The sequence below is a fragment of the Argiope bruennichi genome, chromosome 10 (assembly GCF_947563725.1).
Source record: "Argiope bruennichi chromosome 10, qqArgBrue1.1, whole genome shotgun sequence".
Classification (NCBI taxonomy): Eukaryota; Metazoa; Arthropoda; class Arachnida; order Araneae; family Araneidae; genus Argiope; species Argiope bruennichi.
This window is the reverse complement of record NC_079160.1, coordinates 22,451,033-22,467,466: the sequence shown is the minus strand read 5'-3', so window position 1 is coordinate 22,467,466 and position 16,434 is coordinate 22,451,033. Positions and strand designations below refer to the sequence as shown.

At 28.8% G+C, this 16,434-nt stretch overlaps 1 protein-coding gene and 3 non-coding genes across 4 annotated transcripts in view; all 4 read right to left on the bottom strand.

Moving 5' to 3' along the window:
* LOC129988114 (zinc finger protein GLI4-like) overlaps positions 1 to 6,745 on the bottom strand; it is a 106,290-nt gene extending 99,545 nt beyond the window's left edge. The window contains exon 1 of the mRNA XM_056096245.1: positions 6,601 to 6,745. The gene's annotated coding sequence lies outside the window, so the exon portion shown is untranslated. The remainder of the gene's footprint in view (positions 1 to 6,600) is intronic.
* A 6,486-nt stretch (positions 6,746 to 13,231) lies between these two features.
* Trnal-uaa (transfer RNA leucine (anticodon UAA)) lies at positions 13,232 to 13,315 on the bottom strand. The gene has a single exon. It is a non-coding gene; the product is annotated as a tRNA-Leu (tRNA).
* Positions 13,316 to 13,724: 409 nt separating this feature from the next.
* Trnal-uaa (transfer RNA leucine (anticodon UAA)) lies at positions 13,725 to 13,808 on the bottom strand. The gene has a single exon. It is a non-coding gene; the product is annotated as a tRNA-Leu (tRNA).
* A 2,340-nt stretch (positions 13,809 to 16,148) lies between these two features.
* Trnal-uaa (transfer RNA leucine (anticodon UAA)) lies at positions 16,149 to 16,232 on the bottom strand. The gene has a single exon. It is a non-coding gene; the product is annotated as a tRNA-Leu (tRNA).
* Between the last annotated feature and the right edge of the window lie 202 nt (positions 16,233 to 16,434).

Below are 16,434 nucleotides of genomic sequence, written 5' to 3'. Positions count from 1 at the left end.
TAAATTTAACGTTTTAATGAGTTGCTTTTTGCCAAGTTGAAGCAATATACATTGCTCCGAATATAAATGAAGAGCAGTTTTCAACTGATTTGTTAGTCTAAATTCGAAAATTCTTAGTAATAAATTACGTGACACTTCCGATATCTTTACTGAACGTACTGTTAAAAAATACACTTATTCTGGATGTTTAATAGAACGCATTTGTGAGAAGCAGCTGCGAAACTATGAAATTAAAATTTTATAATATTGAAGAACAAAAAAAAAAAAAAATGATTTCATTTCAGAACATTTGAATTTCGAACAAAATACCCGCACATCAATTCTCAGTGTGTTAAACTCAGCCACTCTTTTTCCCTGTTGATTCTAATTTAAGAAATATCACTTCTCAAAGTTGCGAAAAAATCATGCATTTCGTGAAATATAATAAATTTTTGTCTAAAACAAGCTACAAAATATATCGTCATAAACAAGATCAAAATGTCTCACATCATAAGTAAGGATGCTTTTCTTACAGTAGCAAATGATAATAACGTAGGGATAAATTTACAATATATATATATATATAAATAATAGATGATTAGAATTAAAGAATATTCAGTTCAAAACATTGTTAGAAATGAGAAATAATGATCATAAAAAATTCGAAAGGCATAGAAAGAACATAGAAAGAGAGAAAAAGGAATACCTTATAAATATATGTTTATCCATAGAAATCTGTTTATCTTTTATGCTTAGTTAAACAGGTATTTGAATGTTTACGATTACAGTTAGTATTTGCTATTCTTTTATACATCTTTGAATTAGTATTTAATATGCATAATGACACCGATTAAATTATAATCGCTGCTATTGAATTGTACATTAGGGACTATTAGCTTGTTTTTCCCTATCGTCATCTTAGCAAAATTTTCACATTATTTGTTCCCTCTTATTTTGGAGTTTTCTTTCTCAACAGTATGGTTAGAATAGTATTTTCTTTCTCACAGTATGGTCAGCTCATATCCTACGGTCAGAATAACTTAAATTATCGGTAATAACTTTACTTTTTTTCTTCTCTAGAACAGCCTAATTATTCGGTATTTATCGAAAGCTGTTCTACTATGTTAAGAACATTTAATGGAAAGTTACCTTTCGTGTCTGGTGATGAAAATATCATAGAACAAATTAAGGGCTCTTGCCATGAGACCCAAAATCAACATCAAGTGGTGAATAAAATGCAATAATAATAGTATTCTGTTGCATATTAATTTTAAAAAATGGAAGCAATTCACATAAAAGAATTTTAAAACTAAACTTTAAATTTCTACTATCTTTGTCATCTATAACTGCTGCGTTGTGAAATAAGATTAGTAATTTCAAATGTCTATTTTTATTTTTATCATTGCAAAAATTCAAAACCTAATTTTCTTTTTTATTGATATGTGAAAACTGTTTTGGTGCTAAGCTATTTAGGTATAAGCTATTAAGCTGTGTTTTCCCCGCCCCATATTTGCATAAAAATACACATGAAAAAAATGAACACTTTGTTCAAAAGAATATTATCCTGATTGCTCGCAACCATTCACTCACGAATCGCATAATTCCATATTTTAACCCTTTAAAAGGCCATTTTTTTCTCGTCATAATATGTTAAAATATTTTTAGGCTTGAAATTAGAATAAGAAAAGGGATTCATTTAACTTATTAGATAAATTTAATTTGATTCATTAATTAATTTGGTTAATTAATAATTAAGTAACAAATCAAGACACATCATTTTATGCGAGATAAAGAACTGAAGCATCTAAGCTTCTGTCTTTCTAAAAAATTTTGTCAGAACTTATGCCAACCTACATAATTTCATACAAAGATTGATAAATTTGGTGGGAAGCATACTTCCCACGGCCCTAGAAAGGGTTAAAACATGTATTCACATTTTCAAAAGTAATTAAGTCTAGCTTATGTTTCTTCTAATGGAATATGCCATTTTCTAGATTAAGATTATTTTAAAAATCTCCAAATGCCATTTTTCCAATTCTAATTTTTTATCGTCTGATCAACTTCTTGAGCAACGAACGAAGATTAATATCTTCTAGAGAAAGTTTCTGTAAACAAAAACAAAAATAATGAGCTTTCAAAAATAGCATTCATTTTTTCCATGATTCGAATCCACGAAAAACAGTCTAAAGAATAATCCATTTTCATCTATAGAGAATTCTATTTCAGTTACGCTTACAATCGAATAAACATTTAAAATGGTTCCAAATTTAGAGAAACTTAACTTTTTAAATAAAACAAATAAATAAAATTAATTTTTTTGATAATCAATTCGATGGTAACAGTTTTTTAGGTATCGTTTCCTGTAATTCCCCGGTAATTCTTACAACACACTCTACTCACAATGAAAGAGAGAGAAAAAAATAACGTAATCCGTTACTAAACACTATTTTATAAATTTCGGGTTCATTAAAAACTGTATTCAAGCAAATGTAATTTGATGTGAAAAACTCAACAAATTGTAATCACAACAAATTGCTGATCAATGCAATAATTAATTTTGTGAAAATGTAGCATTAGAAGCGGCTTCTTCGTTCCTTTTTTCTGTTAAATTTTACGAAAACTGCTGAATTTCAAAATATGTATTTTAGTTAAAAGCTTTTAGATTTGAGATATCAAATGATTAAAATAGGACGTTAGGTCCGAATGCGGTAAATGGGCCATATTCTAAAGAACAAAACATAGTGACTCAAATGCTTTTTTTCCAATTCTCTTAAAGTTAATCATCTTAAATGTTTACAGCTGTCATGTATTATACCATTATTTAATATTATATTATCACTAACACACACACTCAATTTCACGAATCTGCCTCTTTTACACAACAAAACGTCTTGTTTTCTTCAATAACCACTGCTGAATGTCTATGAATTGCAAAACTTAAATTTCATATCTTGTCTGCATGGATTAGATTTCTGTAGAAAATCCAAAGCATCAAGATGCAAGAAATATGCAAAATTCAGTTAAAGCTAGGTAGATATCTCCAGATTTTATTTTTAATCTCACTTGCTTTAGTTTTAAAAATATTATAATTTGGAATATATATCATAGGTATGTATTTAGTGCTTTAATTCATTCCTCGAATCTTATGGGGGGGGGGGAAGCGATTTGCTTTTCATCAGCATAAAGTAATTCCTGCAAAACTATTGTTGAAAAGCTATATGCTTCATAATGTACGATAATAAAGCAAACCTCTCTAAAATCTGAAGAATTTTTCAGTATCCCCTTACCCTTTCCTTAATTTATTGCTTATAACACATGGAAATAAGATCAATTAAAGTATAATTTTATAAGATTCTCATTTAAGAACTTATAACATACATAGTCAAAAATTGTCAATTGCAATAAGAGTATAATCTTTTTTTTATTTTAATCAAGTAGAAGTAATCTTTTTTAGATTTAAAAAAAAAATCTCCCCTTAATTCTGACACATACTTCATGTTATTTTTTTAATGCTTCAGATCAGTTCTCACAGATAAAATTTTTATACAAGAAATTTGTTTTACTGCTTTAAATAACTATATAGCAACAAATATTTAAATTAAACTCGCGTATCAAGGATTAAGTCTTCAAAATAGCTTCCAGCAGAATATTGAGAGCTGATTAAGAATATTTTCAAAAATATTACACACGAAAAAAATATAACGGAAAATTTTGTCCATAGCATTGGATATCAGTTCTGAAGTATAATATCCAGAGAGTCTAATCAGCCGAACACGAATGAAATTAAAATGAGCTTTGACTGGAAATCAGAAACCAATGCTTATTTTCTTCAAGATTGCTGTCATTTTAGCAAAGCCTTTTAAAAACAAATTCGTTATACAAAAGAAAATAGAAATATGCGCATATCCATTTTTCTAAATATTTTTGACAAAACCAGTTTATTTCTTTTTTTCCAATCTAATGATAGGAAATTATACTGTTTTGCATATTACATAATTTTTTCGGTGAGCTTTCCTTAAAATCATAAACGATACTAATTAATTAAAAATTTGCTTAATATTTAATTTTTTAAATTGTTAATAATCATTTTTTCATAAATAGATAGAGACGCAGAAAAGAGTTTTTTCTGATAAAAACTTAAGATTTAAGGAAAAAAAGAAAAGTTTTTTTTTTTTTTTTTTTTTTGTTCCTTACATTAACTTAGAAATTGCATATCACAAAAATAAAGCAAATGATTATATACAAAACTCTGTTTACGTTTTTCCTCATATTATTATTTTTAAGTCATATGAGAATTAATCAAAATTAGCAAAAATAAAGAGAAATACGGCATAAAGTTTTTAAAAAAATCAGTATAACTTCGACGCTTAATAAATTTAATTTCATCTCTCTGTATTTGATACTCGGTAAAATTAAATATCACAATATTAAGTTTTTAAAAAATAAATCAAGTTCATTTAGTAAAACAAAACAAAAAAATTACGATACAAGTTTTATTCTAAACAATATCAGAAATTTAATTAAATAAAACTTGTTTTTAATAATCTTTCCAAAACTTCATTGCAAACGAATTCCCAAGATATGAATTAATTGCAACGAAATTCTTGTTTTAATGAATACCGAACTGTTCTTATAACATAACAATAATTTCTTTAACGTAAATAATTTTGTGTGCGTGTGCTTACTTAAGATCTGCCTTTAATAATAATAAAATTAAAATTTTAAAAGGTACATGCCTTCCCTTTTCATTAACTTAAAAAGCATTTACAATACAGCACTTCTGGACCTTTTTTCACTGTTGTATTCTATGTCCTGTCATCTAACTGAAAATATTACAATAATCTTAATCTTATTTCGGATCTGTTATATAATTTTCAAAGGGAAAAAAAATCCCGCAAATAGTTAAAATGACACATTTTTAATGAGAAATTCATAAAAATATTAAACATAAATACTTTTGATTAAACTATAAATAGTAATGATACGACGTCATCAAATACTAGTTTACTAGATTAAATGAAAACAGTGCCTATAATGAAAAGTTGCGACATTTTAACAGGAAATAACACCTGAAGAAAAACCATTATGAAAATACTAATAGTCTTGTAGCAAGAAAACAGCGCACTTCGATTCATTCATTACAAATATCATTGTTAAATCCAACCAAGTATCATTTGCTGTGTGTTACAACTCGAGAACATGTTAGAACCCCAAAATGTGCGATTCATTTTCATATAATGACACGACATGACACATACAAATTAACTCTTAACATCTGCTGAGCGCAACCCCCTGCTAATGTTTCTCTACACGCACGCTTGATTCAACTTTTCAGTTGTAAACACTACTCACAAGCCTCAGGCAAAGAATCATCAAATGTTTACTAATCAACCTTCAATCTTGAGGATCTTATGTAACAATTTTTAATGATTCTTTGACACCTCGAGTTGTGTTAATTTCTCATGGTCAAATTTAAACGATCCACTGATAGCGATGGATCGGTAATTGACTTGTTAAATGTCGGCCATATAAAGGCAGAATGGTTTCTATTCATCCAATAAAACAGAAATATTAGATGTTTGTAAATGAACCATTTTTATGCAGGTATTAGTTAAGAAAAATCACCTCATGTTACCATAATCATCTCAAAATGGTTTGCGTTCGATTTTTGATTGAGAAACAAAAACAAAACAAGGGTTGTTTTTTTTCTGCCAATAGTATAGAATCATTAAATGTTTACAAATATTTATGAATTATCTCAGATGGATTTTATTCTGGCATAGATTAAAAAAATCACCACATTTTGCTAATAAACACAACATATTTATGTCAGTTTTTTTATTTGAAAATTATCTTATGTTCACCATCTCACTTAAAGATTCTTTGACACCTCGAGGCGTTTTAATTTCTGATGGTCAAACCTACCGAGCCACTGATGCAATAGGTCGGTAATTGACTTGTTAAAAGTCATCCAAAAAAAAAAAAGAAAAGGCCGAATGGTTTTTATTTATACAATAATACAGGGCATTAGATGTTTATATACGTTTATTAATGCCCATGTTTATCCAGGCATTGGTTTTAAAAAATCACCTCATGTTTAATAAGTCATCTCAAAATGGTTTACGTTCGATTTTAGATTGGGAAACAAAAACGAAACGTTTTTTCTTTTCCAGCCATTGACCAGAATCGCTAAGTGTTTACATATATTTATGAATTAATTCGGAGAGATTTTATCCAAACATAGATTTAAAAAAAACACCAAATTTTATTAATAAATTCATAACATCTATGTCAGTCTTTTATTTGAGAGAATTATTTAATGTTCGCCATCTCACTTAACGATTCTTTGACACCTTGAGGCGTGTTAGTTTTCTTTGTCCAATTGTAATGAATCACTGATGCGGTTAGCCAGTAATAATTGAGTTGTTAAAGAATCTCCCGAAATAAAAACAAAAAGACTCTTCCCCTCCCTCCCCCCCACACACCGACACAGCATGCAAGAATTATCTCTCGAGCAGACGATCGCCCACAAGGAATAGTACCCAAACTATTGGCAACGGTCCAGGTGAGAATGGCTGGCACAAAAGCGCGCCACATATAAAAACCACGTGCTGTGCTTACCTGGATGTGGATATATCCATTGGGCCGGACAGAGAAGGCACTACACTCACTCGATAAAAGACAAATAAAGCGACGCTATCGTTCCACAACACGCATGTGCGGTTGCCACAGCAGCGAAAGGCACTGTTATCACACGAAGGTAAGGGAATGGACTGCTGGAAGAAGAAAACTTTCTGCTCAGCGCGAGGTTGCCGTAATCGGCCTTCCGTCGCCAATCTGCCCGCCGCCAAAACAGGATCTTGGGGGAAGATGAAGATGGATCTATCTCGCCGTATAATGTCTTAATTAAATCGAATGTGGTGTGCCGATTTTTAGGGTTATGAAAGGAATTCTTATGAGATGTGGACCTTAAAAGATGTTAAACAGCGCTGTCCGGCAACAGCTTTGATAAATGACTTGAATGGCGATGTTAATGTGGTCGCTGAATAATCAGTAATTTTTTACTGGCTTTTTTTTAAGGATATGTTTTATAGATACGTATGGTACAGATGAAAATGGTATACAGAAAGCATGAAGCATATTTCAACAATTCATTTAATCGTTATTATTGCAATTGGCATAATATTACTTAAAATGCAAAAAATTAAAAAAAAATATTTTAAAAAAATCTAATGGATAATTTTTTTATCTATTTATTTATTTATTTTAGAAAATTTTCACAGAAACACTGCCAGATCTGAAATAAAGATTTGTCTTTTAACGTACCATTGTTAAATTCAATCTTGGGAAAAAATATTGAGCCATTTTAACATTGTTCATAAATTGTTGAATACGTTTTTAAAATATAACTAAGAACTTATTATCCCGTTTTTAGTTTATATATATATATATATATCACTTTTCTCATCCTCTATAGTATTTGAAACAAGATATAAAGAAAATATATTTAGTAATTTAGATTTCTGGAATATACAAACTGTTTGTAAATTTTCATGCCTATTTAATACAGAATACCATAAGCACTGAATGGACGCAAAGGGTTTAAATCGATTTTTAAAACATATTACATCATATACAACATGTGACCACAATTCAAATGACCCTCTTGGAGATTCGAAACAATAATAGAATTAAACAGATATGACAATGAAACCAATAATCGCGTAGATTTTCTCATATATCTCGACACGTCTTTCTTTCTGCTCCTTCACATCCTCCTTCACATACTCTCAGTGTATAATGTGTCTAAAATTAGCTTTGGTAGCAAGGCGGCAAACCCTTTAAGATCATGATAGTCCGCAAGTGTGAGTGTTCCATCTTAAACTTCCGTTTGTAGTGACGCAGTATGACGCGTTTCGTGCTTTGTAATATAATAAAGAAAACTATACATTTTGGATGCTTAACTTCTCATTGATTGGATCCAAAACTTGACAAAAATTTACAATATAGTCCACAAAACAGCATTACAAATTTTATTTCTCTAAGTTGTTGTTAATGTACTGTTTTCACATACGTGCGAATATGCAGACCAATAAGTGATCACTACTCTGATAGATCTGATTCGAAATTTAATTTATATCAACAATTGTAATGATAAATCTATACATCAAATTTCACCCGTATAGCTCTGCGTTTTTTGAGTATCGTGTTTACAGGCATACGGATGGAAGACTTCCCTAAAGTGGATCTCGTACAAAGTTTAATAAAAATTTATAAATTTATGTTTGGTTTTAAGAATACATGCCAAATTTCATCACTCTAGCTCAATGCATAGTTGCCGAGTAAATAGATAGATTATATATATATATATAATCATGAAAATTTCTTTTTCGAACTAACGGAGGTCTTAAACCTGAAGATTCACCAAAATCTCGAACCCGGATACTTCTTATTCAAGAAGGTGTAAAATACCCAGTTTGAAAATGACAGGGGCCTCTGGCTATGAAAATTAAATATAATTATTCATTCTTAAATACATTCCGGAAACTTGAAAAGGGATTAAATAGCAGAGAAATTTAGATTATGTTTATTAAATAAGTTTAAATTAATCTATATTATACAATAATCCATTTTTTCGCAAATGAAGACTCATATTATTTAATTTCACATAATTTCCAAATGTATTTCTTGAGATTATTTAAGAATTCTTAGGTGAATCAATTCACTTCATTTCATTTACAGAGTGCTATATTTCCTTTATTGAAAGCAGGATTTTTCCCCAAAAAAACAATAGAAGTTTACTGTCTGAGTGTTCACTAATTAAATTAAAATAACTTTATTTGTCAAAACTTTTCTAAAATTTAATTTTTAGTACATTTGTCACGAAAAACTGGAATTTATTTAAAGAGAAGATTATTATTAACTTCGTAATAAATTATTCTAATAAGATATTAAAACACCAAAATGTTTCTTCACTAAAAGACTTTATCAAAAAAAAAAATGAAAATAAAATTTATTTCTTTCCTTTCAGAATCATACTGTTATCAATTTTGTGACAAATTTTCCTAATAAGATATTAAAACATCAAAATTTTCTTCACTAATAAGTTTTCATTAAAAAAATTACAAAATAATAAAAAAAAAGAATTAATTTTTTTCACCTTTCAAAATCAGCTATTCATGTTTCAAAACTATTTATTTTCCAATATTAGTCTTGCATTCAAAACTCGGTTTAAGTGCTACAAAAGTGCACACCAAACCTTGAATACGATTTGAAATAGTTGAACAGTGTTTACATAAGATATTTGAGAAGGAATCTTTATCCTTTTCAAGGTTCTTGAAGGCCCTGCGTCTTTTTCGCATTCCACTCAAAGGACCTTAAGACGATATTTCATAAACTACAGATGTAAAGACTGATACTGTCATCCACTGGTCCCTTTTAAATGTCTGAATGAAAAGATAAAAAGATTTGATTTGCTCTTAAAAGGAAAACTGTATTCAAAGGATTGAGAAATAGATAATGCCAAGAATTTTGTAGTTTTACACATTCCTCTTGTTGAAATTCGCAAGACGGTTATCATCTGAAATACTTAACATTTTTCTCTTCAACGAACTCGGAAGCAATATTGTTTTTCTGCTAATGAAATTATTCTAAATCTCATAATTATCTCAAATTCCTTTCAAGTTATCTTTTCTTGACGTAGTGGGAATCCGGGAGTTAACGAATAATATATATATATATTCCTCTGAATATTCAATGGAAGGAAGAATTATATAATGATTCAGGAAAATATGTACATAATGATATTTTGAAATCTAATTTAAATCCTAATTAATTTTCAAAGTTTTATCTTATTTTACAATATATTAACTTAATTCTAAAGTGTTATCTTATTTTCTAATCCAATTCAACCTTATTATTTAATTAATACTACACGAGCTCTGCAAAACTGCTGAAATCAGCAACTCCCACACTCCGAGTGTGGGAATAAAAATCTGTCATGCTTTGCAAATTCTTTTAAAAGATGTCCATAATTCTCTTTCCTCAATCTACACGTGTCAAAGAATCCCGATCAGAATCTCATAGTATAAAACCAAGGGAAGAAATATTTCGCTTTCTTTTCCTTTTTTTACATTTTTTGTATCGCGATGTGAATGGACGTAAGTTTCATCATCGCTTCTTGCCTGTACACAAATGATGCCTTCCGGGATGGAATAAAGTGAAGTATATATATATATATGTGTGTGTGTGTGTGTGTTTAAGCATACATTTTTTTAAATCAGAAGGCAGTCTTAAAGACAGTGAAGAGACTTTCGATTTTTGGCGTCGTTTTATTTCATCCCGGAGAGGCACGCATTATGTACAAGCAGCAGCGAAGAGCACACACACAATACAGAACGACATAGACCGGAATGAGAGAAAGCTGGTGAACATTTTATCCCTGGCCTTATATAACATGAGATATTAATAGGGGAAAATATTTCTCCACAGTACTTATATACAATGGGATTTCGAGACGGATTTTCGCTACACGCGCCGACCAAAGTAAGGGAAAAACAGGGATCTTTTTTTAAAAAGAATGTGCTTGCTGGATAATTTTCTATCCCTTCACGCGGAGTTTGGGAACTGCTGACGAAAGCATTTTCACGAAACTTTTTTTGCATTAATTAAATAGAAAAATGGAATGGGAACAGGAAATAAGAGAATATTTTAGAATGAAGTTACTATGGGCTAAATTAAGATAAAAATTTAAGAATTAATTTGGATTTAAATAGAAGTTATATATATATATATATATATATATATATATATATATGCTGCAAATATTGGTTATGTTTAATTTCGATTAAACCAGTTTTGCTTCATTCTTAAGGTTGGTTCATTAAGTGTTTAATTGAGATAAACATTAAATCCATGTTGTTTTAACAACTTTACACCTATTCTATTTATTGTGTACATGAACCTTTATTATGGCATCATGACAGCATAAGGAGATAAAAAATGTAACTATCTGCTTTATTTATCACCAAAATACAACGCTGTGTTTCGAGATGCGGTAACATCGCTTTTTTTTCAGTGGCTTTTTAAATTGGATTTATAATAAAAAGCATTTTTTTTATCAGTAGATTTTTGTAATGCAAGAAATTAAAGCGTTTCAATATCTCATGAAACAATGAAAATGGTTTGAATTTTCATATAACAATCAAAAGTACTCTTGAAAATTATTCAAACAAAAATTTCAAAGCGTAAAAAGCAGGCGGACGGCAATTAAATTGATAAAATTAAAAATCAACTTTTTGAATTTTAAAATATTGTAAGAATTTTTTTTATATTATTATATTTTCGGAATTTGTAGCGAAAAAAAAAAAAAGGTTGAAATCTCATTTATTTTTTAATTTATAAAAATTCTAATTAAGATTACAAGAAAAAAAATGGGTTCGAGATGCATATTTTCATCTTTCAAAGTATATTTCTGCCAAATTCGATTGCTCTAAATGGAATGGTCTGGCTTTAAAGGGTCAAAAGACACACATGTTCGTAAATTATTAGCAGAAATAACTCGAATAATTAGTTTCATACTTCAAAGTTCAATAATTCAAACTAATTGCTACAAACGCAGATTTTTGTCAGTTATGGAAAGTATCCGGATATCTAAACTATTATTGTCAAGGTACTACTGACAAAGCCGACTGGATGAATTGTGAAAGTCAGTAACCATGTCAGTTAGCATTTCAGAATATTCTTCTTCAATCGATGATATTAATTAATCGATTATAGTTAACTTTGATTCGCAATTACTCCGTTTTATATAACTTAAAAACACGAAACATTGGAGGACTGATACATTTATTCATTCACTTTTGAAACTGTCGATATCAGTTATTGTTCATGAGATACGACACCCTTTTTTTGCAAAAAGTGTATGTTTTATTATAACAAAGATGATTTTCCCATAAGTAAATGTATTTCATATATTCACAGTACATTATGATAAAATACAAATAAATAAGCTCAATAAGAAAACTATATGCAAAATTATATGCCCCTTCGAAATGAGTGGCAACCTCCATGTTAGAAAGTCTTCTTTTATTATGATTCATTTTTGTGTGACTTCATAACACGGTGAAGGGGGAAAAAAATGAGCGTATGTTAAAGAAAGGTATAGGGCCTTTGGTATAGGTCCTAAATTCAATCCAGCTCGATGGTTATATTTTTTAAATACACTGTTTACAGATTCACAAAATTACAGATGCTCATACAATGTCAAAGGAAATTTAAAAAAAAAAATCAGTTTTTAAGACAGTTGAAACATGAGATTCATCAAAATATCTTAATCGCTCCCAACCCCCCCCCCCTTTTTTTTTCTTCAGAATAACAATACTATTAAACTGTATTATTAAGTACCTAAATCTCTTAGGATCTCTTATTATCCATATCCGTTATTTATTTTTCTGTACTATCTTATGCATCTATCTGTATAATATATGTTCCATAGACGATAAAATAAATTCAAATCAATATTTGGTAATCATTATAGCCTTCCATGCAGCAGTGGTTTTGAGAACAATCTATAAATATTCATTTACACACATTTTTTTGAACATTAAAGCAAACGCCAAACTAATTAAGCCTTTGAAAAGTATGTTATGAGAATTTTTATAGATTTTTGAGACTAATCTGTAAACGCAATCTCTAAATGAATGTGAAAGATAATGAGCAAAAAATTGCTAAGCCACTTGCAGATTTTCATTTTTGTGTGTTGGCCATGGTGAAGAAGAAAATGAGCGCGTATTGCGAAAATATATAGACCCATCGACCCTCTTTCCTAAGATAAAGTTGATCTACAGTCGATAATTTTCATAAAAGGACTAAAAATTAAGATTTTTTTGAATTTCGTTCAAATTTTTTACATGAAACATACATAAAAATCCATTTAAGTAGGAAACTGATTCAATTTATAAAATAAATAAATATTCAAAATAAATATTAAATTAATAAGAAAAAGGAATAAGTAGCTTAATAATGATATTTTTGAAAAGGAAAATACATAGAAAAGTCAGAATTGTATATTACTTGTTTCTTTTTAAACTGTTAAATTGTCATCTGTTCTGCTTAATTTACAAAAGAAAAAAAAAGTGACTTAATTCTGATAAAAATATTAAATATCTTGAAAGGCCCGAATAATATATTTCTTGCTTAGGGTTATTTTGTACCAAAAAAGAGTAAAATAAATAAATAAATAATTTGACTCTGTCAGAAGTGGGGTTCGAACCCACGCTCTCTTTCGAGAACCAGAGCTTAAATCTGGCGCCTTAGACCGCTCGGCCATTCTGACTACAGGTAGCAGACCTTGAAACCCATTCAATTTAGATATCAGCTGTGACACGACAAACAATAGAAACCGCAAGTACCATCGATAAGCAGTTACAGTTCGAAAAGTTTAGCAGATGAAATTTAAGCAATTCAATTATTTTTCGCCCTCTCTTAGGCCTTGAAAGAAAGGGGTACAGAATCAAGTTCTATGAAAAATATTTTTTACTTATTTGAGCAAAGGCAGAAATTTTCATATAAATGCAACTTGGAATGAAGATTCCTCAATTAAGTGCTTTGAAAATTTTAAACTGGGAATCTAGCTTTAGCTCGCTATAGTTAAAATAATTATTTCTGAATAATTATTTAAATATTAATATTACAGAATAATTATTTAAAATAATAATTCTATACTTAAAATAATTATTTCGGAATGTCAGAAGTGGGGTTCGAACCCACGCTCTCTTTCGAGAACCAGAGCTTAAATCTGGCGCCTTAGACCGCTCGGCCATTCTGACTGCACGCGCGTGAGCATTGCAATCGATTCGAATTACTTTCATCTGTGAGAAGGCACACAATAGGCGACGACGTCACATCCAGCGAAAAGTCAATACAATTCGAAAAAGGAAACGAAGTTTATTTCGTCATATTTTTAATCGCTCTCTCTCTCTCTTACTTTGTGGTAAAAAAGCGGTCGTGAATCAATTACTTCGAAAAATGTTTCTTACTTATTTGAGTTACTGCAGAAATATTCAAATAGAAACAATTTAGGACCGAAAGAAATTCTTCAAGTAAGTGCTTAGGAGAAACTGAAAATCTATTTTCATCTTGCTGGTGTTGCTTTGTATTTAACTTTTTAAAAGAAAGGCACTGGTTTATCTTATGAGTTGCCAACCGCAAATGATGAATATAGAAAGTAAATACGTGAACGAGAACACATATCACACAACCGATTAATTGCATTATTTTGAAGAACGATGTTTGTATGAATTATTGTCAGATAACGCTTATTGCGCTCAGGCTTTAAAAAAAAAGGATCACTCATTTGAAATAATTTGGTCTTCCGCTAAAACGCTAACAGTAAATTTGAATACCTACAGCTAAAAAAAAAAGTAATCTGTTCATTGTTTACAGTCTTACAATTTATAAATAGACGGCTTTCGAAATTTTAGTTTTTGAAGAAACTTGCGCAGTCTCTGAATGCATACATATTAAATTTCAATAATTATAAAAATACGATGGGTTTTTTTTGTATTTTATTCCATAAATATAGCCGATTTTTTGCGAAATTGTGATTTTTTTTTTTCTGATTAAACTTTCTTGATGTTTAAACAGATTTCTTTATAAAGTTTTTAGAATTTTATCTCTATTTTTTGGGAAGTTGTATTGATACTTACATTACATTTACATATGTTTTAAAGCCACATTACATTTTTAGATGCTGTTTTCTCAAATTCTAATCTTTAATAAAATTTTCTTATGACAAAACCCAATTAATTCAATTTTAGTGCATATTTTTAATTCAAATTTTATATAGCAATTTTTCAATATATTCTACACTTTCTGAACTAAAGAATACGTAATCTATTCATTTAGAAACATTTGAAACTATTTTGTTAGTGCCTCACATTGTGACAAAAATTGAAAATTTCGAAAAAAATTGAAAATTTTTTAGTTAATCAATTGATAAACTTCTAAATTGGAGGTGTTTTACTTTATACCTCTTTTTAGATATAAAAGTAAATAAAGCCATTTTCTTCCAATTGCGAAAAAAAACAAAAAAAAAAACGTTTGTCACTTGGTATATTTTGGTTTCCAGATGTTTTTTTTTTTTTTTTTTTTTTTTTCGATTCTTTTTTAAGCCAATATTAAAAAAATATAACTATTTTCAAAAATTTCATCCCTAACATAATCAAATATTAATGCAATAAAGCATATATAATTACTTCATATTTTATTCACCTTTTTAAAATTTTTAATTCAATTGTTGCAAAAAAAAATAGAAAAATAAAAAAAACTAAGAATTTTAATAGAGAGTGTAAGAAAAATATTTTATGAAACCCATTTTGTTTAGATTATATATTATACACAGCTGATTGTTATAAATATGTTCTTTTAAATTTCTAATTTTCTTACGCCATTCATTTTAGCAAATTTATTAATAATTTTGATTTGATCTATGAAATGAATATCTTATTTACAGAATATGACTTATAAGAAATAAGTCATATTCTGTAAATAAGATATTCATTTCATTTATCAATATTATCTTAATAATGGCATTCTTCGATCAGAAATAATTTTTAAATCAATATGGTAAACTTTTATATATTTTTTTAAATCGACAGCTGAAATTTAATATTCACAATGGATAAGATGGCCCTATATATTGTAATTTACTCTGAATTAGAAAAAAAGGCGAACTTTTATAGTTATATTTCCGGTTTATCTAAATTGAAATTTATCAGAAAAAAATGCATTTGAGATTTCGATATATAAATATATTCATTTAGGTAAGAAATGAATTAAATTTAGAGGGCAAAAAAAAATATTCAATATAAATATTATAATTATATTTAAAAAAGTAATAAGTAGCTTATTAATTATATTTTTTCAAAAAAAAAAAAAAAAAAAGGAAAAGTTAGAATCGGATATTTCTTGTTTCTCTTTGTTGTATACCGAACAATTTTTAAATGCAATCCGTCGATCATAATTTACAAAAAAAAAAAAAAAAAAGACCAGATTAAAAAAAGTATATTGTATATAAAAAAAATAATATGTTGAAAAATCAGAATTATGTATTTCTCGTTCGCGCTTATTTTGTACCGATAACAGTAAAAAAAAAAAATTATGCCGAATGTCAGAAGTGGGGTTCGAACCCACGCTCTCTTTCGAGAACCAGAGCTTAAATCTGGCGCCTTAGACCGCTCGGCCATTCTGACTGCATGCGTATGAGCATTCCAATCGATTCGAATTAATTTCATCTATAAGAAGGCACACAATCGGAGAAGACGTCACTGCCGGCGAAAAGTCAATACATTCGAAAAAGGAAACAAAGTTTATTTCGCCATATCTTTAATGGCTCTCTCTTTCTCACTTTGTGGTAAAAAATTGATTCTGAATTAATTACTGAGAGAAATGTTT